Raw genomic sequence first — 26,327 nt, forward strand, 5'->3', positions numbered from 1 at the left:
TATTGCCATTTACATTCTTGCTTAGTAGCTGCTTACTGTGTGCTTAGTGATGAGAGATACAGAATACTGAATTGGAAAATGCACAGATAAATAGAAAATATGCTGTGATCCACAGTGTATCAATGTGCTGTCTCAGGTAAGATATTCCAGTGATTTGTTAATTCATTTTGAAAGAAAAAGCATTAATTCCTGAAAGTGTTATCAAAATACATAGCTACATTTACTGAGAGCCTAGGAAATGTACTGATCATTCAAGCAAATTAAACAGAAAGGTATTGTCCTACCAGAAATGAAATAAATTGTACGGGAAAATCTTGTTTTCATATAAGCTTGTACCGATATCTCCAAAGCTTCATTAATATTCCTCAAAATACATTCTAATCCTTTGATAAGCTAGTGTGACACAAATAGGGTAATAAACAGATACGGAGCATGAGGCTTCCTTCATGTAGCTGTCTTCCATACTTGGGCCCAGCTTTAATAACCCTGCGCGGAGGTACAGGAGCCTTACACTGCAGGATTTATCTGACAGGTCTGTTATGTATGGCTTTTTTCCATCTGATACCATCATTTTACATGCTGCAGTCAGGCAAGCTGCATTCCTCAACAAATCTCATGGTTAGGCCAATCGTTGATTCAATTAACCCTGACACTGCATCTTCTTCAACCACAGTGTATGTTTAATGAGGAGAACAGCTAAAGCTGCATTTATACTTCTTGGAATATTGCATAACAGCAAATTTTCAGCTTTCTTCTTGTTCTGTACTGCATTGGTGCCTAATTAGCCAGTCGATTACTGATAGGGAAGGTCTGTCTACATGTGTGAACTTCCATATCTTCAGTTACAGACAGACTCATTCCAGCTTCAGATGCAGAAGACCAAATAAAAAAAAACTCACAAAAGAACAATAAAACCAGTAACGATTGAAAACAGGCTGAACATTTCTGAATAGTTAGGATTTTGCTTGATCACTAGAATTCTCAATGTTCCCATCTACAGCAGAGCACAGGATGGCAGTGAATACAAAGTAGAGAGAACCAGCTGTTGTCTCCTGTACTTTGCTGAAGCAGTTAGGACATACATATGTACAAAGACTACTTAAGAGGTGTAGCCTAAAAAGAGTTAAGGTGCATAGTATGAACTGCCAAAGGCTTATGCTGATCTGATCTAGAATTTCTGCTCTAATATTTGTGTTTATTTTCATAATGACAGCTTTATCACATGGTAGAGGGCAGGGTCTACAGTCTCCGGTGTTTGAAATGTTTTTTCTTCCTATAATGACTTGGGAAAAGTGAGATAAACATTCACCATCCTTATGAAGGTCTAAAGGGAAATGAATGGTTCCTCGGATTTTGAACAGACTGATGTTAGAAGGGGAGCGATGCTCAGAAGTGCTTCATCTACTGGGGTTTCATCTCTCAGCAGTTGACTTGTTTTATTTTCCCTTGAGTCATCAGGATTCCATTGTGTTGCTACAGAAAGCACACAAGATCAAGATGCCTTTTTGCAAAGACAGTCAGAGATTTTAATAAATATTCAGTCCCTTCCTCTCCTTCCCAGAACAATCCAAGATCAGGAGAAAATAGCACTTTGTTGCCCTACTTTTTCTGAGGAAGTTTAGTTCTTTCATATGTTCAACAACAACTCCAGGTAGACAAGATCCACATGGCTCTGTTCTGCTTAACAAGCCATTAGGATCTGATGGGACAAGATGACCTGTGCATCAGAGCCCAGGCAGCTAATGGCATCTGACTTCCTGGCTTCAAGTAGAGCCTTTTAAACAACAGAGTTAATACTTACACTTGAAGCACAGAAAGTCTGTTCAGTCAAGGATTTAACTTGAACTTTGCCTGCGGATTTCTAGAAAGGGATTTTGCCACCTTTACTGAAAACCTTTTTCAAGCTAGAGTGGGCAGTCTAGATAGCCACAATTTTTAAAGAATTTTTTAATGGCTGGCTAATTGCATATTTTGTTTTATCCAGATACCTCATATACGTCAAGTTTGAAGGTACCATTCTCTTATATCCCAAAGGATGAACAATCCTTTCACAAGATTATGCTTCACCCCTTGATGTTATTTCATACTCTTCATTTTGAACCACTTATGACGGTATTTCATTATTTTCCAAGCAGCAGAGTAGTCTTTTATAGCAATCGCTACAATTTGCAGAGCACTTGAGTGATGAATTGTCTCTCTCAAACCTCAAGACTTTCTTAAAACTGGTTCTTGGAGCTGACCCTGCCTTCTAGCCAAAGACAAATGTCAGAATCTATAGAGTTCCAACAGTTGTTCCTCTCTCCTTCCAGTTGGTTCCACAGCTTCCCAAAGAGAAACAGTGGCATGTTTTGGAAGTTAGGCTTAATCACTGAAAGATGAATGTTGCTTGTTCTCTATGTAGCACCAGAAAAGAAAAAAGACTTTAAAATCTTATGTTCAATAAAGATATTGAGAAAAACTACAGTATAACATACCTCCATCCTCCAAAATAAAACTTAAAAAGAATCCCTATCTTTAGTATTGCAATTTCATGGGTAGAAATCTGGATAGAGTAGTCATCACTTGGTGAGAAGACATTCTTTGCATTGGTTATACAATAGCAAAAACAGTTTACGTCTTAGAAAACTCAGTCAGGATTGACGCAATTTCTCTCACTCGATACCACAATAACATTTCAAAACAGGTGCTTCAGTAGAATTGAAAATAAGCTTTCTCTAACTCTTCACCTTACTAATTACTTACTCCTGTTAGAGATAAAAGATCCTGATTCTTCAATGTACAGAGAGTCTACCGCTCTCATGGAAGATTTAAACATTTGTATAAATGGCTAGTATTTTTCTGGAAGGTCTGTCTGCAGGACATAAAAACTAAGCCACAGAGAACCAGAGTTCAAAGAAACTAACATCCTAAATTCAAAACTCCACCTACCCTAATTTGGGATAAAAGATGGTATCACTCACCATTGTGGTTGGTGGGGATGATCTGCATAAAATATTATGCTGAAATTTGCCTTGTAAGCTGTAGGGTGGTGGGCTATTTTCCTTTACAGCTAAATCAAGTTAATTCTAACGAAGGTCCTCGGTGTCCAGCAACCCAATAGCAAACAGCATTTTGCTTACCCTGTTTCTCAGCCTTTGTTTGCTTAAATTGTTTTGTATTGAGCATAAGGGACAGATATTTTTGTAAATTCAAAGTAAATGCAGTTAGGTTTCACAGATGCAGGTTTAAGGAGATTATTTATGCAATAGGATTTAATATCTGCCAACACGCTGTTCATTTGCTTGATACCACCAGGGACTAGTTCTTTCATTTGCAATTTATAAATCCTCATCTTCAGACATTCAAGTTTTCAAATATCTGAATGTTTGAAGCATCCCGCAGTTATTAGTATCACAAATTCCATCTCAAATGAACTATTAGGGTTTATTCAGCCAAAATGATACATGCTTTATATATGATTGGCCCAGTTTTCTTGTTTGTTTCTATTCAAATGGAACAGATTATGCTAACCCAGTGGCTGTTGAGGAGCGACCTGGGGAGCTGCCCCTTCCCTTTATGCACATTTGAAGAAGAGTGCTGCTTTTTTGTGCCCTCTGCTGATAAATTCGGGGATAAGCCTTCCTGAGGGACATCAGCTGGAGCTCAGAAGCAGATATCTAATGCTTCTTCCTTCCAAAAACCTTGCAACTAGTAATGAAGAAGCCAGACTTGTGCACTGTGTGCCTGATAAGACCCCAGGCCTTGGCAGGCATTGTAAATACAGGTGCAACTGGGTTTTTCGTCAAAGCCTCATGATGCCTAAGTGACTGTAAATGGTTTTCAGTAGCTTATGAGGTCATACACTCTGTACGAAGAAGATATTTGTATTTCTGTAGCAGCTCTGTACAGTACATTGCAATATGCAAGTACTTTATTCTGTATAGTAGTTGAGGTGTAAGCTGTCAAATGATTCCACCCCTTCCCTTCTGGGCAATATTCCTCAGTTGTCTAGGTCTAGCAGTAGTGCTGGTAGCTGCTTTCCCCTGTCCCCAGTCATCGCTGGCTTCTCATCTGCTCAGCTCTGCCGTATCTGACTGTACCACAGACAGAACCGGCAGGTCCGAGGAGAACAGGAGCTCTCTCAGACTTCCCATGCAATAAGCAATAACCTTCTCATAAAGCAGGATGCTTAAAACATTAAAATGCAAGAACAGAAGGTGAAATTAAAATGTGAGTCTTGCTTGAAATGTCTGAGTTAGCTGCATCTTTATGCTGTTTTCAAAGTAGATTGCCTATTCTTTTATAATTAAAGCTTGAAATTATTTTATGTATGCTGCAGTGATTGATTTCAGAATAAGAAAGAATTCTAAGAATTCCTATGAGAGAATGCTTTATAATAATTAGTAATACCCTTTTAGAAATTTGAAAATAACCCCGTTTCTTTCTCAGTGGTTTTCATCCTATTATTCTTGGCAAACATTCTCCTATGCTGTATTTCTAGTGCTGTGAAAGCCATTCTGGACTGTTGATAGGCTCAAAACTCTTAACAGTTTGTAGTCAAATGGCCAGATGCCTTGATCATTCTGTGCTGGAATGCTGTGAGCTACCAAAATACAGACTAGCATTTTGTAAAGAGGCTGCAGTTCCCTATGGTCTAACCAAGAGCTCATGTTGTATTCAGCTTTCTTTGTACTATGAAAAACTGATAAAGGACAGAATTTCCCCTTCCAAGATTTATTATGTTTTCAGTGCTACTAAATCAGAAATATGTATTCTGTTATATTGTAATTTTGCAATATAATGCATCTTAAGCATATTTTGCTACTGCCAAGTGCCACGAGGTTATTAATATTTTATGAAGCTTCCTCCTATATTAAAAAATAATACTTTCTCTGTCTTGTCTGACATTCAAAAGCCAGAAAGATGCAGAGAAACAAGAAAGAAAACTATGGAAGAGGAGGACAGTTGAATATCATTTCTGCACCTGTGCAAAGGTTGTTTTCATGCACTAGAAAGCTGAGAGATGCTGCAAGATGAAGCCTGCAGCATATATGGAATAGAGAAACAGGCAAGGCTGGAGGCAGAACCTCTGTATCCATCTGCTGTCCTCACTTGAGTAGTGGGATGCTTCAGTAGGTACTGCAGAGCAACTAGAAAAAAATAACTTCCCTTCTAGAACTGGCAAATATCCCTATTACACAACACACATACAGTGGCATGCTCAGAGAGCATAATTCAACCTTCAAAGTCAAAATGTTTTTCACAAGCCTCCAGATAATACCACCTGTGTACAAAAAAAAAAAAAAGCTTATTTTTGTGCATTTAAAAGAGGAATTCATTCTTTCATATGATGTCTAAATTTTAGTTCTTATGTATCTCAGTGCTGCTTCCTAAAATTGCTGATGTGGGTATCTTTGGTTTTAATATAGCTGCAGCTGATCCCAACTAGATTTGGTTTGTTTTGTTTCATAGTTCTACTAAAGCTTTGAATCAGATCTGTTCGTGAGGCATCTTGTACTACATACAGAAGTACCCCTAGGGCATTGTATAAATTAATATTCCATCCATGATTGTAGCTAGTTGTTAATTTATCATTTGGCAGCGAGAAACAAGAGCCTAGATTACTGATTAATTATAATCAAGCTTTATAGAATGCTCACGTGTATGCTGAAGTGGCAGTATTAATGTTCTGGTGACAGCCTTTTGCAATCTGCAATCTATTTTAGTGATGGTAAATCTAGCAGTTTAAGAAAACCGTAAGAAGTGGTAAACAGTGCCAGTAATTTTAGTTTAGCTAATTAAAATTTTATGACTGGCACAGAGGATTTAAATTTGTGGTGTCTTCAAGTTTGGCTTGGGAAATAAGGGAATTCTCAAGAGTTGACTTTTGCTGTAACCTGTCATATCTTATTATGCTGCTTCCAACTCTCTCTGATTTAAAACAGAACAAACTTCTATTTGTTCTTCATAAAAAAGGAGAGGAAGCATAGCCCAGTAACTGCAACCAACAAGTACATCTGAAATACTACCATGATTTCTATCAGTGACTGTTCTAAGAAACTGCATCCCATGATCATCCTAAGAATAATTAGGACTTGCTACCTGGGAAGAAACTTCAATAAAATACCATAAGGAGATATACATGAATTTTGATAGTCATCTGATATATATTTATCAAATGAAATCCAGACAAACACAATAATATGTCCTCTTAAGCATACATGGCTAAAGTGAACAAACAAATGTCTTCTACTTATGTGGATACATGGAAGAGAGATGCTCTTCTTCATCTGGGCTCAAAACAGCTGCGCTCCACGTATAACTCTAGTTATTTGAGTTTTTGAAATCATGCCTGCTCTGCATTACAAGTTTGGGGGCTTCGGATTTTATTTTAAAACAATAATCATTTAAGAAGAAAAGCATTAGACTTTTCAGGCTTTCTAATGAATTCTCGTGTTCAGTCTTCCTAATGAGTTCTTGTGCAGTGTCACAGGACCAGATATAGCCTGATGTGAAACATGTCATCCTTAATTTATCTCTGCAGCCAAGACATACAGTTGTGTTAAGGACAGAACTGACTGGGGTTGGCTGCTAGCTTCAGGATGAGGCAGGGGCAGGGCCAGTAATGAGTTCTAAAAACCTCTATCTGTCAGATGTTGTGGCTAGAAAATGGCAGAAAAATCTGACAGCTTTTCACCTGGTCCTGTAATCCAGTTTCACTGCCACCATCTTTAGGCAAGGCTATTCTTGTAGTCTTCCAGATGTGGGAGAAATGCTATCAAGGACAGTGATAATAAACAGTACAGCACAGCTGGTTTAGGAACACTGACGTGAAATCCTGTCCGGGTGAGCGGTACTTGGAAAAGGGAGAGGCCCCGGGCCTGCTCCTTGGAGGAAGGGCTAAAACGCTGTTGTCGGTGCTGGTTTCAAGTGCAGAGAGTCCTCTCATTCTTTCAGAGAAGCCAGAGGAGGGTTGTGGAATCTCCCACATGGTTTTGCCTCTCCATTTAGCCTAAAGAAACGGCTCCTATTGTTTTGAATGGAAACATTTGGTTGTCCTTAGCCTTTGAAAGTGGACATGAGTGACCATAGTTCTATTCCCACTCCTCTAACTTGTTCATTTACTGCATTTTCGTTTAGAAGACACTGCTAATTATGAATTTCCTCAGTGCACAGTTTGATTTCACAGTAAGAGAGGTGTTAGGTGCCTGCAACGTGTGGTGCTGTGACTGTTGGAATATATCCTTTTCATGTGGTTTGCACATCGGTGCTCTATACTGCTGCTTATTGCCTTGTATTTATCATTTAGTGTGTCCTATAATTTTCTCATTAGTCACCCTTGTTTCCTAATTCCACAAAGTGTTCATTTCTTAGTTGATCTGTTTGAAATACGTTTTAGAGATATACAGCTATCTGTTTTGCTCATTCCTGATATGCTTCATTTCTTATCCATATGCTCCCTTTTTGACTCTCTAGTCAGTTGCTGTAAGCCTGTTTTCCTAACTACCCAAACCTCAGCGCTCCTCGCAGTTGCAAAAAATAGCAGTCATGCTAAAAAGGGCCTTTACTGAGATATTCAGCTAATTCCTCTGCATCACGTCGGGATTTCAGTGATAAACAAATTTCAGGAAAGGGCTTAAATTCACTTGAGCTTAAAGGTGAAAAAGTACAGGAAAAAATCTGTTAGATCTGTCTCGTCCTGAACAAACAAGATATGCTGCAGTTTTGCAATAGTATACTTGTACTAGTTCATGCTGGCCAAGAACTGGAAAGAGCATTCTCATTTGTTGTGCAGTATAATCAAGTGCGATGCAGATTTGCAGACCTGCACAACAGCGATAAGACATCAACACTTATTTTTATGCTGCATCAAGCGTAAACAGGAGCAGGTTGGGGTATAATGTAGTGGATTTTTGCCAGTGTTTCATTTATTGTCTGTAGCCAGTGACATGTAGGCATTTTCTATGCAGAGCAGCAGCTTTTTTTTTTTTTTTTTGAAATAGTTGCTATAATTGTGGTTTTGAATGCAAAGATAATCTTTCTAGATTAGAAAACACTGGGTTTAAGACTTTAGGCCATAGGTAGGTAGCTAATCCTCAACCCCTTGAGCAATTTTAGAGCCTTCAGTTTTACTGGTTGTACTGTAAAGGTGACACTATTCATACAGTTAGGGATTTGCAGGATTGGCCTTTTTCGTTGCTGAAGCACTAACATTTATTTTTAATAAGATGCTCTAGTCCTTCCATGCAGACCTGTGAAATGGTTGCTGCTTCACAGATTACGGTGATGTTTTGGGGCTGCAGTTAGAGCAGAAAAGGGAAATAATAAGTAAGAATAGATAGCTCGTGTCATTATGGTTTGGCGTCAAACCGATCAAAACTGAATTATCTTTGCCTAGCTGCATAAAATCTGCAGTGACTACAGTGATTTGGAGTAGAGGCAAATAGGAACATTTTTAAGTGGATTTTGAGACATTTCATAATAATTGTAATAGGCTACAAAGCAACTGATGATATCATAGAATATCCTGAGTTGGAAGGGACCCATAAGAATCATCAAGTCTAACTCCTATATTTATAGCTACTTAGAACTGATAGAAGAGAATTACCTATATGTGATTTTTTATAGTTTAATATATTTTCCTTCACATAAGGTATGTAGGCATGTATTTACTTACTCTCGCATGACATATAGTAGTTTTTTTTTCTTAATTCAGTTCATTTCTAAGGTCCTTCTGTGTTACTTCACATCTGTCCTTTTCAACTAAAATTCAAATCCATGCCTCTAGCACTATTTATGAAATAATTGATTTCTGGAAAGTAATAAGCAGGCTAATTATTTTAAAATTTCATTTAAGTTCAATTATGTATTGACTTTAAGTATCCTTATATATATAATAGTGTCTTTGTACGTTTTTCAGGAAACCTAGTTGTTATAAAACCAATGGTAATGGGTAGATTGTACAAATTGCCCTAGGAAAAATAGAACTGGAGGTCTCTGGTACAGACCAGACTCTTTGTACTACACTACAGGGAAGTGGAGTCCATGATAGCATAAGAAAGATACTATGGCATTTAGAAAAGTGGCAATAAAGCAGGCTGTAAACTGTAGTAAGTGTCACTAGCTAGCTAAATGTGATTCCTAAAGAATTTGAAATATACTTAAAGTTCCAATTATGTTGGTATGAAATTAAAGTTTTGTGATTATAAGATTAGACATGTTCAAGTGAGACTAGATTACTGCAAAGTATGTACTCTTAAGTGTTATTATGCTGGTGGTATTTTTATGAATCTTCTTTAAGAGAATATAGCTGTCACTATAAAAGCAGGACGTTCTTGACAGTTTCCAGGCATTTTCTAAATGACGAGTGTATTGGGAAATAGCAGTTTAATGAGGAAGTACACTTTTCTACTAGATGTGTTCTCCTGTAGTGTAACTTAAATATCCAGCTGTAGAAATCAGAGAGCTTAATAGATCAATCAGGATTTGTTTACAGTTAAAATTTACATTACTTTAGTATTTAGAGTGGATGTAAGCCAAATTGCACAGTGCTTTTCCTAACAACAAGAATGTAGGTTATCATCACCAGCATGTATTCTGGTAGATGCAGTCAGTGTCAGTATTCTAAGTTAACTTTTGTTTCCTTTGTTCATACATGCCCCTTGCTTGGCGATACATGTTTTATGACAGAGTCCCTGCTGAAATGTATCTTAAAAAATTTCAGTGAAATTAAGAAAAACCTACAATTGGGAACTTCACGAATGAGCCATATACTCAGTATAAATTCAAATGAAGTCTAGTAATTTCACTAATAACTTGGAGAAAGTTAGGTCTAATCACCCAGGGCCAGCGGTGGAATAAGGATAAACTGTTCTTAGGAATTGTCATGTATCTGCAGGTTTTTTTAATTTTTTTTTTGTAGGGGGTCTTACTTGACTTTTCAGAATTTAATGTTTTCTTTGCTGAAGTCCTAAACCCTTAGATGCTGTACAGTCTATTGATTTTGTTCTCCATGCTGCAGCTAACAAAATGGATGAAAGCATATGGTGATGAAAATACTAGGGGTTCTTCATCTTCACGACACTGTACAGATACTGGATAATTAATCACCCCAGCACTGCTGCAGAATGGGTAAATACCATCCTCATTTTCACCTATTATTTGAAATGTTTTGTTCCCTTTTTTTTTGAAGAAAAAAAAAAAAAGTAATTTTGCAGAACCAAAATTTTGATGTTCTGTTTTATTTAGCACCTGGGACCTCAGAGTGCAGTACTTAAATGAAATCATCATATATTAGCATATAAATAAAGCCAGCCTGGTATTCTGAATTTCTGCAGACACTTTTTTCAGAAATGAAAAAAACAAGTTCTTCCTGCTGGCACAAGCATGAAGAAGTCTGTTCATGTACCAAGTATAAGTAACAGAACGAAGTCTGTCTCGTTTTACATACAGGAACTGAACACAGTTTTAAGGTGATAATTAGAGGTCTTGATCTTTTCCTTTAAGAAAAAAACTTTAGAATTTAAGGTGGTATAAAATGTATCTTGTACGTCAAGTAAAAGTTAATAAACTGTCACTGTCTCACTTCTCTTTTTACATAAACTGAATGAAAAAATAATTTGGATTTTAGTTTATACATAGATGGACAGGTAATATACTGACATGTAGGTGTAGTGGTTCATAAAGAAGTGCTAAGGGAGGCTTCAGCTGGTGCCAAAGATACAGAGCATTGTAAGGGAGAGTAATTTATGTGCAATCTATAATCTGTTTTGGAATTTGATGGAAACATATTTAAAATTCTGTAAATGGACAGAGAGATAAAGGCTGTCTTCACATTACATTTTGTGCATTTTTTTCCCCCAAAAATATGAGTAGAACGTGCTTATTATGTTAAGAAGAGTACATGTTTGTGTTTATCATGGACATTATTAAATACTTGATGCTTACTTAAGGTACTTAGCACCTTACATGATCAATGTAATTTCTGTAGCACCAGGAATAACACCTTCAGGAGAAATGTTAGTTAGTTCTCTTGATAATTCTTGGGAGTAAAGTCTGCATACTGCCCCAAAACAGGCAAGATCCTCATGAAAACATGTAAATATTTTACAATGAATTGAAATAGAAAAACAGATACGTTTATTTATTTGGGAAGGGCCTGGAAATATTCATGGAATTGCCTCGGGACTTGTGTAATTCAGAAGATGTTAAAAGTATATATTTTTGTCCTGATCTATGTTTCACTCAGATGGAGTAGCTGATCAGAGGTAGAATGTCTGTCTGTTCTTTCCATTGCATAACCCAGAGACAATTTGTCTCCTTGTACCCTTCTGCTCCCCAAATTACTTGTAATAATAGACTCAATTTATTACTTATATTCAACTTGAGTTATTTATTTGTTGTATGAGTTCTAGGTTATTCAGAACAGCTGTAGAAAGCTCTGAAGAAAGATTATTGTTTGAAAAAAATCTTACAAACTCATTCTTACTGTTTATTCACTAGGCATAGTTGTTTTGAGCCTTTTTGGAGAATTATGTCCTTTGTGCAATATCTTTGCATAGTAGCCTCTGTTTGCCCTCTAAAGCAGAAGCATTAGTCCTCTGTTTTGATGATTCCTTTCTAATTTTGTGCCTCAACATGAGAATGAACAGATCTGCTCTGCCATGACAGTAGGGTACAGCACCAATCTTTCCTATTCCAGAAAGTTAAAGTTATTCCCTCCTTGACCTTTTAAAAAAACATAATTGCTAGAGCTTTGTTTAACTGAAATCCATGGGGTTCATCAGGTCAGATTTGCTAGGAAACCTAGCAGCATTTCTGTAACTGCTAAGTTGGGATGCTATTTATTCATTCAGAGTGCATACGTGGTTCTGTGGGTTAGACGTAGAAAATTGCTGCAGTATGGTGCAGTGGTACATCAGCTCGCTGCCACCTTTTGGCACTGATCCCAAAGGTTGAATCTTATCACAGCCAAGTTTTACAGTACTTGTAAGCCCTACTGTGTAAAGGAGTGGAGAAAATTAACTGATCTCTAATGGTAGATCTCAAGGACATTATAATAAGACAATGTAGTAATATAATAACACACAATGCAGTATAAATGGCAGATTGTATAATTGTATTTTACAAGAAACATCCCAGTAAGTGGAGAGGATGTGTTTAGAATGCTGTAGAACCAAGTTATTACAGCAAGATCAATTAAATGGGATTGACCTCAGAGGCCTATTTAAATGGCTTTGGTAGGAAGCATTAATATCTTGGGTACAGTTTCTAGGAAATGTACCATCTTAGCTGTAACTTTGTTTCCCAGACTTTTAATATGTGAATAGAAACTTAGTGACTTTGTTATGTAAGATTGCATAGCTTTCAATTAGAGTACTAACTTCAAAGGCATTTTAGTTTTGGAAACCACTAGAAATTGAGTCTAAAAACAAACCCCTTCCTCTAAAATTTCACAAGACTTATTGTTTCTGCTTAAAATGTCATACTTGCATGACTGCAGCAACTGTTTTAGAAGACCAATGGTGCAAAAGTTGCAGATGGAAAAGCCAGGCATACTGAAATACAGAGGAGAACTTTCCTTTTGATGATTACTTCCTGTTGCGATAATTTTAGGTAGTTTCATTATAGAAAGTTAAGAATTAATTTCTCAGGTTATCTTTAACGGTAATGTATGATAAAAGACAGAAGTAGCAATTTTTTTAACATACATGTAGATGTCCTATTAACATCTCTGTAGTCTAGCTTCATTAGTTTTTTGTGAACTATCTATTTGCAAGCCTAGTGAGGGGATAAAAGCCTACAGAGCTGAACAGTTCAAGAGCTGCAAAACTGCTGGAGAAGTTTTCTTGTCCTTGGTAAGAATTTCCATCTCATCTTCATCTAAAAGCGCCAAAGTGTTCCTGCACCTCTATCCCTCCAGTACCTCTGTAGCACAGGAGGCACAGAAGTAGCTTGGCAAACTGGGTTTCTGAGAACCCTATGCAACGATGCTATTAAACAATTCATCTGGTATTATGTACTTGAATATTCAAAAAGCATTTGGAATATTAAATACATCACTTACTGTAGGTGAAATTTCTTCATAATCTTATCCAGCTTCTGCAGAAACATCATCTATGTTCTCCTGAACTGCACTGCTTCAAGTATTCTTTTACAGAGATAATCTTCGAAAGTCTGGTCTACATCCTGTGAGAAAAAAAAAAAAAGAGGAAAGAAAAAAACATAGAACGTAATTCTTAATACAGAATACTCAACTGCTATCCAAAAAAAGGGAATTATACATGGAAAACTTAGGTTAAAAGTAGCATTTCAGATAAATATACCTAATTTAATCTGCCAAACCACTTAACATCAGTTTATATTTTGTTTCACAATTATATTCTTGTTAGAGTGATGAGGATATTTAGCAGTATACAATGTATACTTTCTATGCCTCATACATATATGTATTACTTTACCTAATCTTAATCCATTTAATTATGTATATACTGGAATGAGCACATGGATTTAACTGAGAAAGATATGAGATCATGCATAGCTTTACCATTAAGATTTTGAATTGAATGAATTGGTAAGATAGAAGTTCAGCTGTCATTAACCTAGTGGGTAAAAAACCTTTTTATAGGTCATTTTGATCCTTATTCAAACTCTAACTAACACATCAAGGTGACCTCTTCTCTCATCTGAGAACGGATTCCGTACTGAGAAATGCAGTGTATTAAGTAGAGATCACAGTAACTTAAAATGACTGCGTGCCTGTTCATTTAACAAAGTGATTTTTTAAAAATTTCTTTTAATACTTGTGTGGATAGGAAAATACTAACACATACTTTGTGGAAGAAATTAGATGATACCGCAACAGCACATTGTACATGTTGAAAATGTATATAAAAACTTAAGGATGTAGAAATGTCCCCCCCAGCCCTCTGTTCCTCTCTCATCTTTGAGACCAAACCGCACTCCTCATATGGCACTGCTGTAGAGCTGCTTTCTGTTTTAAGACTTCTCATTGTGGTAGTCAAAGATCAGAACCATTGCTCTGTTCTCAACTACCTTCGACATTGCCAGCATGTTTTTCTTCTTGAAATTTTTCCTTCTCCTGTCACTCTTTCATGGCTCTATCCATTTCTGTTCCCTAAATGTTTTTTTTTTCCAAGATGTTCTCCTAAGGAATCTTAGTTTTCCTGTAGAAGTCCATACAGCTCTGTCCATTCTTCTTTATTTTTCTCCATGCCTTTAGCATCAGTAAATCTCAAACACAAATTCAGTTGCACCCTCTAGACAGAGAATTAATACTTCTATTCCAGGCTTACTGTCTTCTAATTTTTAGCTGTTCTCTTAATATTCCTTAAAACACAAATATCCTTTTAACGCATCTCTAAAACAGACTTTCTATTTTTCCTCATACTCCTGTTGCTTCCTTCCTTAATCATTGTAGACAATGCTTTTTTACTTATCATTCAAGCCTGCAGACAGCATCTCTCTTTTTATGTGCCTTCTTAAATGTAGCATATGCTTTCAGTATCACATCCATGTACATAAACTTCTTTTACAAATTCTAATTAAGTCATGTCTGATTTCCATAACATTTCCTCTGACCTTGGTGAATGAAATTTTTTTTCGTGTGTATAATCAGTACTACCACTACAAAGATCATTTTCTTACACTTCCTGATGTGACTACATTGCCTTCTCTCGTCAGCACTGCTTCCTTTTGCATTGTAATACTACTACTACTAATGATTAAAAATGTCTGGCTGTTCAAGTGAAAACTTTTAAAGTCCTTATTTCCGGTTCATCAGCCAACTGAAGAGATGGGACTTTATTAACACACTTATTTTTTAATAATGAATTTTGTGCCTGTTCCAATGCTGGCTTTTGCATCTAGGAGATGGTGCTATGGAACACTTGGAAAGACATATCTATATCCTGCAAATTAATTATTAAAACTTTATTTTGCTATACTATCCACCTACCAAAAAAAAACACCAAAAAAAAACCAAAAAGCAAGCAACTGAAGTGCTAGTGCTTACTGAGATTGACCTGGTATTACTGTCTTTGTATTCTCTTTTGCGGGATTTACTTTGTAGCTGAATCATGCATTTCTGAGAATATGGAAAATCTTACTGTTCTGTGTTTGACCAACCACTGCAAATATTATGTCTAAGTACTTTGGAGTATGAATAGTAAAACATAATAGACTCAATTAGTTTCCTCTGACTCAGTGAACTGCCAGCACAAGGAAGAAGAATATGTAGTTCTCCTACCCTTCACAGGAGGAAGGAGAGAAATAAATATGAGATAGCTCTTTACCAAATCTACTTCAGCTCATTCTTCTCAAGTATTATACTAATAATTTCCTTTGTCCAGTAGGATAAAATGTAGTTTAAACTTAAGTTTTTATCTTCTCCAATAAGAATTAGTTTAAAATGTTTATGGAGTGTAGGGCATGATCACAGTTTCTCTAGAAGAAGGCACAAATGAATTCTTTTTAGATAACACAATGGATAAGATATAAAATATATATATAAAATGTAAAGTTGGATTCTGTTGTGAATTTTCAGCATCTGTATGCATGTTATGTCCATTGCCGTAACCTATTTAAAATGACTTTGAAGGTCCGACTATATGGTCTCTGGAGAGATGAAGGAGAACTTCAGTCCTCAGAAGTTAGTCAAGTCTTTTATTAGAAATGGGGAAAAGAAATAAGTTGAGAACAGAGAGTGCCTGTGTTTCTGGAGAAGTTATTCTGGAGAAGAGGTGAGGTGATCTGAAATTTAAAACTCCCAAATGATGCTGGTAAAATTCTTCCTTCTCATTTCTTTCCCCATTAAGAGTTCAAATTTCCCCCCACATATTACTCCAAAAGTATTCATGACATCTACCTTGTTTATAGGCCTAGGTGATTTCCCGCCCTTGTTCTGAAAGGTATATTTCTGCTTCCACGTCATTTCAGTCTATGGAGTATTCACCAGTGGTACAGCTATGTCAGAAGTGAGCAATTTAGCATCAGAGAACTTTATACTGCTTGTTCTTGAACAGATGGTACCCTTACTCATTTTGTAAGCATAAATTACTACTAAGCTTAGAATAATTTATTCACTCCTTAGAAGCGTAGCCAGTAGCTTACTAGCTAGCTGCATGAGTTTTTACATCCATCAGCTCAATCAGTGATCCAAAAGCAAAACCCTGCTTTTGGCACATCATGTTCCTTTTGTGACACTCCAGGGAGGACTTTAGGCCCCTGAATCAATAGATGAATCGGGATTTCTTTCACCTCTGAAATAATGCTATGGAGGATCATCTTACTAGAAAACCTCCAGGCATGATTCAATGCACATTACCAACATAGCTTAAAACAAAGATATGCTCGTGGAAAAAAGCAATGCAATAGAAATTGCTTAAGGACACTTCCTATACGTATTGTAAAGAATGTGCTGCTGGTTTATAGTTTTTTGGAATGTTAGAGTTCCTGTGAAGCTGAAGAGACATTTGAAGGAAATTACTGTGTGCTTTAATTTTTCCTGTTCTTGAGTAGATTTTGGGCTCAGCTGTTTGGATGAGTTTCAGCCAAGATCTGAAAACACAGCTGAAGAATGAGAAAACACTGTTGAAGAATGACCATAAAATAATACTAAAATTTTTAAAATCTTGCAGGTACAGGATTTGATAAGCGTATAGAAATAGTGGTGCCCTAAGGCAAACGCTTAGACAACAGACCCCTTAGAATCAAAGGCTACTAATTCTACAAACCCTGTTTAAAAAACAAACAAAACAACAAAACAAAACAAAACAAACAGCAAACTGCATGTTGATTTCCTCATGCACCCTCTCTCCCTTGTGTACACTGGCTCATCCTAATGTGCACATTTTCTTCTCTGCTATGATTTTGCTGTCATTGCTTTGATTCCTTAGGTCTGTTTGTTAAAGCATGCTTGTCAAGTAGAGGAGAATTGCATCCAACCGGGTCACTCCCTGCACTGTATGTAGGGTTCTCACTTGTAGCATGTAGGCTGATGGTAAGTCTGGACTGGTTGTGTCTTACTAGTAAGAAACTCCTGCAGCAGATGTAGTCTAAATTCTCTGTGAACTGCTGTGAAATGGACTCATGTTCTTTTTACTGTTGTGGTTTAAAGGAGAGAACAAGTTTTTTTGTTTTTAAATGACCATCTATGAAGCCTTACTTTCATTAAAATGGAGAGATGCCAGGTTTTTGGATACGTGTTTATCACACGAGGGCCAAAAGCAGATTGAGTCACATTATACTAGGAACTGTAAAACAATAACTGGTATAGCTGTTAATACAGAAAGATGTTTTCTTTATTTATTTTAACTCATGGATGCTTCCGATTTTGGGTGGGTTTCTCACCTTGGAGTAGGCAAGCGATACTAAGCAGATAGCATGTAATCTAAAATTTTTACAAATTAAGAATCACTTAATTTGATGGAATTCTTTCAATTCAGGAGAAAGATTCTGACATTCCTTTTTGACCATCAGGCATTTTATCTGTTCACATTGAACTTTATTTACATTCTTTCAGACGCAAGAAAGATCACATCAGACTATGTTAATTATTAATAACAGTGTAAAAAGATGTTTGTGTGGCTGTTTTCCCTGGATAATAGGTGGGTGTCAGTATATTTTGAGGTGTTTTAGACTTACGTTTCAGCTCAATATGTTCCATTGAAATAAATTAGGAATATATATTGGGTATATAATATGGGTATATACAAATCTATTTAAGAAAATACAATAAAGCAGGGTCAGACAGGGAGCTAGAGACCAAGATTTCCAACAACTTCTGAAAGGAGATCCTCTATGACTCAATTTTTCCACATGCAAATTGTGAACATCTTCCTCCTTAACATATTCCGATGATTAACCAACTAACGTAACTCAACATGATGATCAATATGAGTTGTTTTCCTCACAGAGGAGACACTTCTCAGAGAGAGTCCTGAATAAGCGGTATGATCAGAACTGGCTTAGAATGGAGAAAGCAGCCATTGGGATGCCTTTAGTTTCCACTCCTGCAGATTAGCCTGAAGCTTTCTAAAGCATCCCGTCAAGTAGAAGCTCTTTACAAGTATGTATTGCAGAATTTGGCAGTTCAAAAAACAAAGTTTCCCTTATTATATCTAGAAATAGGAATTTCTGTAGCAATTGATCATTTCAGGTCTATGAGCCTGAAAGATGACTAATTTGTTCCCAACTCCATCTGCCTAATGAAGTTTTCTCTCGTAGGAAACTTTAAATAATGTTTCCTCTCTATGTAGACATGAAGCAGCAGTCTCTAAGGTTGCTTTACACAGCCAGAACAATGGCTACTCTTGTGATCCTAATGCTCTGAGTCAAAGGAGACCTTCACGTTTTGTTTTGTGGAAAGAAAACAATTTCTTAAAGTAGGGGAGATCAGATGGTAACCTGCTGGGAATGAAAACATGCGACAGTAAGCAGTAGACAGGGAATTCTATACAACTGTGCTGATTAGTTGTAACAATAACGTAAGTAATAGGTGCTGGAAAAGCTAACGGTACAGAATAGTAATATTGCTGTCCTTGAACTGTCTAGGATAAAATGCTTTACCAGATTCCTAATTTGTTCTAGGTCAATCCAAGTCGTGTTTACTGTGCTTTTGTAACATTTTTCTTATATAGTCTGTAACTTTTTGCCCATTAATCTCCCCATCATAAGGTCTAAGAAACTCTGGCCTGTAAGTGAATTGACATATGGGCTACACACACTGGACAGACACTACAGGTCTGCACAGAATGCCCTATGTGTACAGGGCTGTGGTCTGATGGCAGAGCATGAACCTGGTGCTACTGTTGTACCCCTAACATCTGATTCAGAGATAAGAGCACAGAGCATTCTAGCTGGTCTCTAAGAGTCAGTATAATTTCTGTACTGTGGCATTTTTATAGTTTTCTATCACTTTAAGTATGCCTGCAGGACTGGTGCAGCAGTGCTGTATACCAGAACAACCACTGCTTCTGTGTGTTTGGAGTTACCACTTTAACAGCTTGTGCCCGCCAGCCCCAAATACAGCGCTGACATCCCAGAGTGAGATTAGTCAAAAATCTGGCATGGATGTTTATTTTTAGTCTTGGAAATGTACGGTGTGTCATGGTTTTACTCCACTGAACAGCTAGTGGGCAGGTGTTCTAAAGATACTACAGTATATAAATGATAATTTAGGACAACTTAGAGTGATCTTACCTCTGGGCTTTGCAAGTGTAAGCCTAAGGATGAGAACAGAAGAATACTTTGGCATAGTCTTGGATCACCTGACACACCGTAAAATTCATCTCCTAGGCCTCCTGTCATTAGTTTCAACAGCACGTTCCTTAATGGTGACATTCTTGTCTATGCTGCATGGGTGGGTTTTCTCATCAGTATCTGTCACTATCCTTTGTCTAGCTGCTGATCCTTTCACAGCATTTTCCTTTTGCTCTGCTCCCTTTCCCATTTTCCTTTTATTCTCATTTGTCAAGTGCCACATTCTGAGGACATCCCCTGCCACCTATCTGCACATAACTGCAAGTCCTCTTAAAGAAGTCTTTTAAGTTTAGAAGCTGTCTTATAAGCCTTCAAATGTTGCCATTCATTCTTCACTGATGTCTTTGAAATAGACAAGTTAATGCAATAGAAAATAAGGATGATAACATTTCTAAAATACATTAATATTCCACTTCTCAGATATTGTAGGATTCTTAGAGGCCTGCAGTTCATGCGTTCCTAGAATCATGCAGTTCAGGAAGTGTCAGATTTCCTGAACCAGGTTTCCCTTCACCAAGCAAATCAATAGTAGATTAAGGTGTAGTGTACTTTATCATTTCTTGAGACATAGAAGAAAAAGATTTACTTGCTTCTAAATAACTTTATTTTTCATTTATCATTTTTACCTACTTCAGAATTTCAGCTTTTTAATGAAGATTATGTTTCACCTTCATGTATTTATTAAAATACACATACTTTTACTGAAATTACCAGATGTGGAAAACCATATTGAACATCACTATAGCTATTTTGAAGGATTCAGATCCTGTTTGGATAGATGTCTGAGTTCATTCACTTGTGTCTCTCCTAAAGCATCTCTTGTTGCTTTCATCTAAAACATAATTACTATATAACAGAAGTAGTTAGGGACACTCATCTGTTAATAAGTTGATGGGGAAGAGGAGGTATATTTGGTTTAATAGATGCTGCTTTATGAAACCTGCTGAGGTGAAAATATACGTGTACTAATTGGCTTGCTTTGTGAGGTCATGTTTTTCCCTAGTTAAGGGAAGTAATAGTTTCCCAGCTGCAGTGACTTCCCAGGGATACCAAACTGATGTGAATTATACCATCTTTGCAGTGAAGTTTTTTAATAATGACCAGAAATGTTTGCATAGTGTAATAATGCAGCCTAAAACCAAAGCAAAAGCAACAGGAGTGCTGTGGTCTCTAGCTATGAAATTCTTCCTGTATTCAGTTTAAGATTACAATTCAGATTTATTTGTGCAGAACCTTCCACAGAAGGAGTAATTTGGATAAGTACCTTCATCTGTGCATGATCCTAGATGGGTACTCAGGACCTGAAGGCATTTTAAACTCTAGGGTAAGATATAGCAGAAACACAATTCTGGCTTCCCGTGGATCAACTTCCTCTTTAAAGAGAGTTAAATGTGCAGTACTTCTGCCTTGACTTCTCTGCTACAGTTTTCCAGCAAGTTGTATAAAAAAATAATGGGCCTATCAAAGAGATAGTAAATTTTATCAAGATCCAGCTTCCTGCACAATTCCATGTGATTTGTGTAAAGTTGCTTGCCCTTTTTGTGAAAACTGAAGCTCTACCTCTGTATATATAAAGGATATTAATGGCTACGAGCTAAGAGTTGCTCAAGAGTGTTAAGGAAGTCAGGGATAGAGACAAACTGAGCCTCTTTCTCTTTGGCATCTAAGACAGAACTCTTAATTGCTAAACTATTTTAACTCTGAAATAACTCCAGAAGATGTACAGACTCTTAGTTTGTGGCTGTGCAGAGCAAATGGACTACATCCCCTCTTCTTGACCTCTTACAGATACCGTGCCCTCATTTTCCTATCTGGGTTTCCCAGAATTGGCAGTAGGTTAAATTTGAGTTTGCCACCTCCTAGCAAAAGTTGTGCCTATTTACCCATTGTCCCCCTACTGAAGAAGTGACTTTATATGGAAATTGTAATTAGCCTTAACTAAGAGATGTAAAAAAAAAATTGAAATATTTTAGTTTTTCTTAGTTATTTTTTTTCCAGATAACAGAGAAACCTCTTAAGAGTTCATTCTTCTGTGATGGCACTACTTCTTGTATGACACAAACTATGTATAGTGCAGAAAAGTGTTGTAGCTCATAGCAACCAAACAGCTGCTTTTGAGGACTTGATTCCAACCTCAGTTATTAATTCCTACACTTCTGTTGGCGCAGTGTCTGTGGAAATGTAACACTTGATTTTTTTTCTTTTCTGTTCTTTTTATTCAGGAGTGTTTATTTTGTTCCTTTTGAACGTATATCTGACTATACTATGTCATTTTTGAATTTGTAATAATTTAATGTAGGAAGCTATAGTCTATATTTCAGTATATCTTCTATTTAGTGTAGAATGTTAATGTGACGTGTATAGAATTATTTTCCCTAGTTGATTCTCCTGGGAAAGATTATTTTAGGATGTAGTTGCCACTGATGGCTATTAATACAGGCAGTGAGCTAATCTGCATTTCACACAGCGGAACCCTTTATCAGACACAGCACAGGCATGCAAAGAGATAAGAGTAGCAGCAGGTCTCCAGGCAATGGAAAAAGGGTACAGATGGCAAAGACTGAAGGAAGATTTTCAGAGACACAAATGACAGTTGACACCTGACTTCATTCATGAATTTGAAGTGTACCAAATCTCTAAATCTCAAAAATGATTCCTGTTTATATTACACATTTAAAGGAAAACTGCAGATATTTAGATATTTTTCAGTAATATGACAGGGTTGGGGCCAGGCCAAAGAACAGTGTTAATGACTGTCCTCCAGTGAAGCTATGCTGATTTGTGACTTTCACATTCTTGCTCTATTTTAAAAAGTGCATCCTAATCTGTGACTGTCCTTATTTCTTCACTAAAGTGTTCTCCCGGAAATGAATAATAGGTCAAACATAGAGGCAACATCTCTCCTCTCACTACCTCTTCTTCCCCCATTTAGTACAGGTGCAGTAGAAAGGGATGCACTGCAGCTTCACCATCTGCGGATCCCACTGCTCAGGGGAGTGCTGAGCTCAGCAATTAAGCTGCCTTCCCAGTTGCCTTGAACCAGGCTACAGACTGGCTCAGGTTTCAAAGTGATTTTCAGTCCCTACTGATTTCTTTGCAGAATAATTTATCTCATATCCTAAAAATGCTCTGAGTATGTTGTCTCTGAATATAGACTAAGCCACTTGCCACCGCATATTCTAAAATTATTTTGATTTTATGTCAGAATGTAAAATACTACAATACTCTAAACAATACATAAAATACTATATTTATTTTAATGTTTTTAACAAATAAATGTTTTTTTCATGTTATTTCATGTCTTACAAATACTTGCCAAGACATTTGATTGAAGTCAGACTAAATTTTTCTCCAATACAGCATGTTTAAAGAAAAGTACATGATGAAACAGGAGATTCTCTTTTGGTTTTTAGATTTTAGATGTTTTTCTTTAATGCTCTGGAATTAAGAGTTTTAATACAGTTTTTATGGGTACATCTGAAGTACATCTGAAGTCTCTGATGTTACTGGGCAGCATGAATTAAGTTTATCACATTATCGGCAATAGGATGGAGTTACAGCTATTAGTCCAGTCTAGGGAGTACTTCTGATAGGAGAAGTCCATCGTGGAGGGGAGAAGAGCCAAGGCCTAGGCTCCAAGAAGCTTTGAATGCAGCCCCAACTCCCTGTCTCGGTAAACGGTCTGTCACAAACGCCTGAGCATCACGTCTTCCTACACTGTATTCTTCCACTGGAACTTCAGTGAAGGAGGTGGAACACTTCTGCCATCAGTTCCCATAACCAGAGTTTGAATTATAATCCAATTGATGCACACCACCCGAATAGTGGTGTGCTATTTCATTTTCTCTGCTTGGGCTCTATCACCATGTTTGCCTGTCGATTTCAAATCGCAGCAATTGCATGTCCGCATAAACCAAGCCATGAAGTTTCCTTGCACACAACCATCAGCGCTACGTACTCTGCTGGCAGTTGTTATCCTGCGGAGAGATGCAGGGAATGCCATGCCTTTCTTCAAAAGAGAAGACTTCTATGAATGCGTCCTGAGGAGAAGCTCAACATGAAGCAGTGGGGCACTCCTAGCTATTGAGCCAGCTGATTAACTGCTTGTGGGAGCACAGTAAAAATAAAATGCCTGTCTTTTGGTCTGTGACAAAAAGCTACAAACAACAGTAACAATAGTTCTTCCTACCAACAGTTAATGCCTGCATGAATCATAACATCTCCACGCTGTACTTCAGAGATGCAATTCAGCAGTACATGTAACAGACCTTTGGTTTTGCTGATCATTTAAGAAGGAAACAAAGAAACACACGTTGTTACTGAGGCTTTTACACACTGAAAGTGTAAGAGTAAGGGGAATACAACTAGGCTTTCCTTTGGTGAAGAAAAAGATTGCTGGGGAGGGAGGAGACAAATCAGACTTCTCCCTTTTGAAAGTGTTGTCAGTCTTGGACAGAATTCCCCATCGCTAACCTTCACGTTCCTTTTTTTCCTGCTGTAGTTGCACTGCAAGATACCCTCCAGCATATGCACAGGAGCTACTTCAAAGAGAACCAAAAAATCAACCTGAAATAGCCAACCCAATCAAAGTTTTTATAGACTAAAAAACACTGGCAGCATAATTTATTTTAATGGACATATTAAGCTTTCACCATCTGTTCTGCCCCTAATTATAAATGCCAAAAGAACATATTTCACAGTTACATCAGTAAGAAGATATTATTCATGCACTTATATGTTACTTCTACACTAACACTTCTGCAGTGTTCTCAGACTGCCTACGCAATTCAGAGCAAGCTGCTCACATCTGAAATCGAGCTTCTTGGTATAAAGCATTTTTCAGTAACAATGTTTCAGTGGGAGAGGCTTTAATGTAAAATGGATTTTTAAAGAAAAAAGTAGGAGAACAAAAACCTTTTGTTTAGCCTCTTGGAGGCATGTATTTTTATTCCCTATAAATCCCAAACATATATATACTTTATGTACATTTGTCTCATTTTTCATATGGTTGTCAGAATTAAAATTAAGCACAATTACTGAAGTGCTCAATGTTTTAAAAAAATCATTTAAGAATTGATTACTCATTTTGGTCACAGGGTAAAGAAAATTTTTGAATAATTTCATAGCTTCTTAAAATATATTTTCTCTTAATGCACAAAAGTATCTACTAGATATTTTGCTTCTAATCTTGTAGTGAATGTGTGCTCTATTTATATAGAGCTTCATCACTTCAGGGAAAGTATAAAATTAAATACAAGAACAAATTAAAAATTACTTAAAAATTTGTGTGAAGTACTCTCAAATACTTCACTAAATAGGAAGTGACCACATACAAGCCTCTAGCTTGCAGTGGAGGAATAAAGGTGGTGATGGATTAAGATCTAGACCCTGATTTGCTTCTTATTTTATACATATGACTTTAGAGAAGAACAGAAAAGAGACACCAAGTGATGTAATGACTTGCTGAAGATTGAGCAAATTTTGGACAAGACCTTTCCTCTTTCTTGCCTTTTGTTCCCCGTGTCTGTGCAGATGGTGTGTGTGTGTGCAGTGCCTACTGCAGCAGCTGCTTTCGGCGGTGCTGTAATGCAGCCGCTCCCACCCCACTCCAAAGCACACAGATGATCCCCGCTGGGGAAGGTGAAGGAGCACATCTATTTAACAGAGAAAATAGAGTGATTTGCAATGCTCACATGATCATGTCAAAGACCGTCTAAAACACCAGCAACAAAACCCCTGCAAGTAAAGCTTATTAGTGATTATGTGAGAGAAGCAAATGACTTTGAAAACGATTGATCCTAGCTTAGAATTTCATCTCGTAGATGCATTGAGTGCATGATACAGGAGCAGGTTCTCCCTGAACAAGACATCTCTGCTGCTGGGCTCTGCTTACTGGAACTGTGTTTGACACAAGATGAAGTGTTAGCACTACGCTAACTGGTATGGGATTACACACTATGTGACATTTGGTGTTGCAGATTGTGCCAGTTCTGCACTTAAGGAAAATAGAATAGAAAAATAAATCTTCCCTTTTTGTCTTGATAAAGCATGATCGGTTTTGCTTTAGCAATTTAGCCCCAATGCTTGCTTGACCTTGAAAGTGGTACGCGTGGCAGTTGTATGATGAAGAAGAATCCTAGTCAGAAAAAAAGGACTGCTCAGTGTTAAGATTTGTGGTAAAGGAGTGCAGCTATCATAAAAAAATCTATAGTAACAGCATATAGAAAACGGGAAAATTAATTAGAGAAAATTATTACATGACTTACTGATGCTGAAGAGTAAGAATAGAAAGAAGCTTGTCAGAGCAATGAAATCTGAGAAAGAAGGATCTGAATTTCTCTGCTGGAATACAGTTTATGTTCCTTAATTGGGGGGGGGGGGGGCAGGGCACCCCTTCTCAATAGCTTGATTCCTTTGCAACAAATCAGATACAGGCATCTTTTTTTATACTCTAGCATCTAGACCCCATATTAGCAGCCACAAAATAATTTTCTGTAACCACAAAGTCTGTACAGCAAAATAATCAAAAGATATAGATTATAAAGCGCTGAGAAGAGATCAGGAGTAATGAAAGGCATTGCCAGCATCCTAGGGAATTCTCTAAATGAAAGGAGCAAGACGGTGCCAGAATAAAGGATTCAGTCCTATGAGAACAGAAAGGGAACAAAAATGAATTGTCATTCTAACCTGGGAAAAAATATTTCTTTACACACAAAGACATATAAATAAAATGCACAAAAAGCCTGTGAAAATATCAGCTTGACAGAAAACATCAGGAGATTTCCTTAAGAATAATTTTGATTTGAAATAAACTTAATATGCTTGCATTTCTGAAATGGCTAGAATTTGGTCCTACATACAGTCCGACGTGACATCCTAACCTAGTTAAATCCAGAAGGATTTTCATTCTTGAATTCCAACTTCTATCCTTAAAGGCTTTTTATATTGCGGAAAAATAGTCTTTGAGCTTGTTGAACGTGGTTTTTCGTTCAGCTGAATCCTGAACTATCCTGAAGGCGAAGCTTTGTATTCATTGTCAACAGCTACGTAATATTTGTCCACTATCT

General features: G+C 37.0%; 1 protein-coding gene and 1 long non-coding RNA gene across 19 annotated transcripts in view; one reads left to right on the forward strand and one right to left on the reverse strand.

Annotated features, from left to right (window-relative positions):
• APBA2 (amyloid beta precursor protein binding family A member 2) overlaps window positions 1-26,327 on the forward strand; it is a 99,515-nt gene that overhangs the window by 11,297 nt on the left and 61,891 nt on the right. For 7 of the 18 annotated variants that reach the window (XR_014588806.1, XM_083851011.1, XM_083851010.1 and 4 more), the window contains one exon: window positions 10,001-10,110. The exons of the other annotated variants lie outside the window; for them this stretch is intronic. The gene's annotated coding sequence lies outside the window, so the exon portion shown is untranslated. Of the gene's footprint in view, window positions 1-10,000; window positions 10,111-26,327 lie in introns of those variants that run through there. 18 annotated transcript variants of the gene reach the window in all.
• The window catches only part of LOC310905173, a 43,230-nt gene continuing 29,815 nt past the window's right edge, over window positions 12,913-26,327 (reverse strand). Inside the window, exon 2 of the long non-coding RNA XR_014588828.1 lies at window positions 12,913-23,237. This is a non-coding gene — a long non-coding RNA (uncharacterized lncRNA). The remainder of the gene's footprint in view (window positions 23,238-26,327) is intronic.

The sequence above is a fragment of the Anser anser genome (genome assembly GCF_964211835.1).
Source record: "Anser anser genome assembly, chromosome: 10".
Classification (NCBI taxonomy): domain Eukaryota; kingdom Metazoa; phylum Chordata; class Aves; order Anseriformes; family Anatidae; genus Anser; species Anser anser.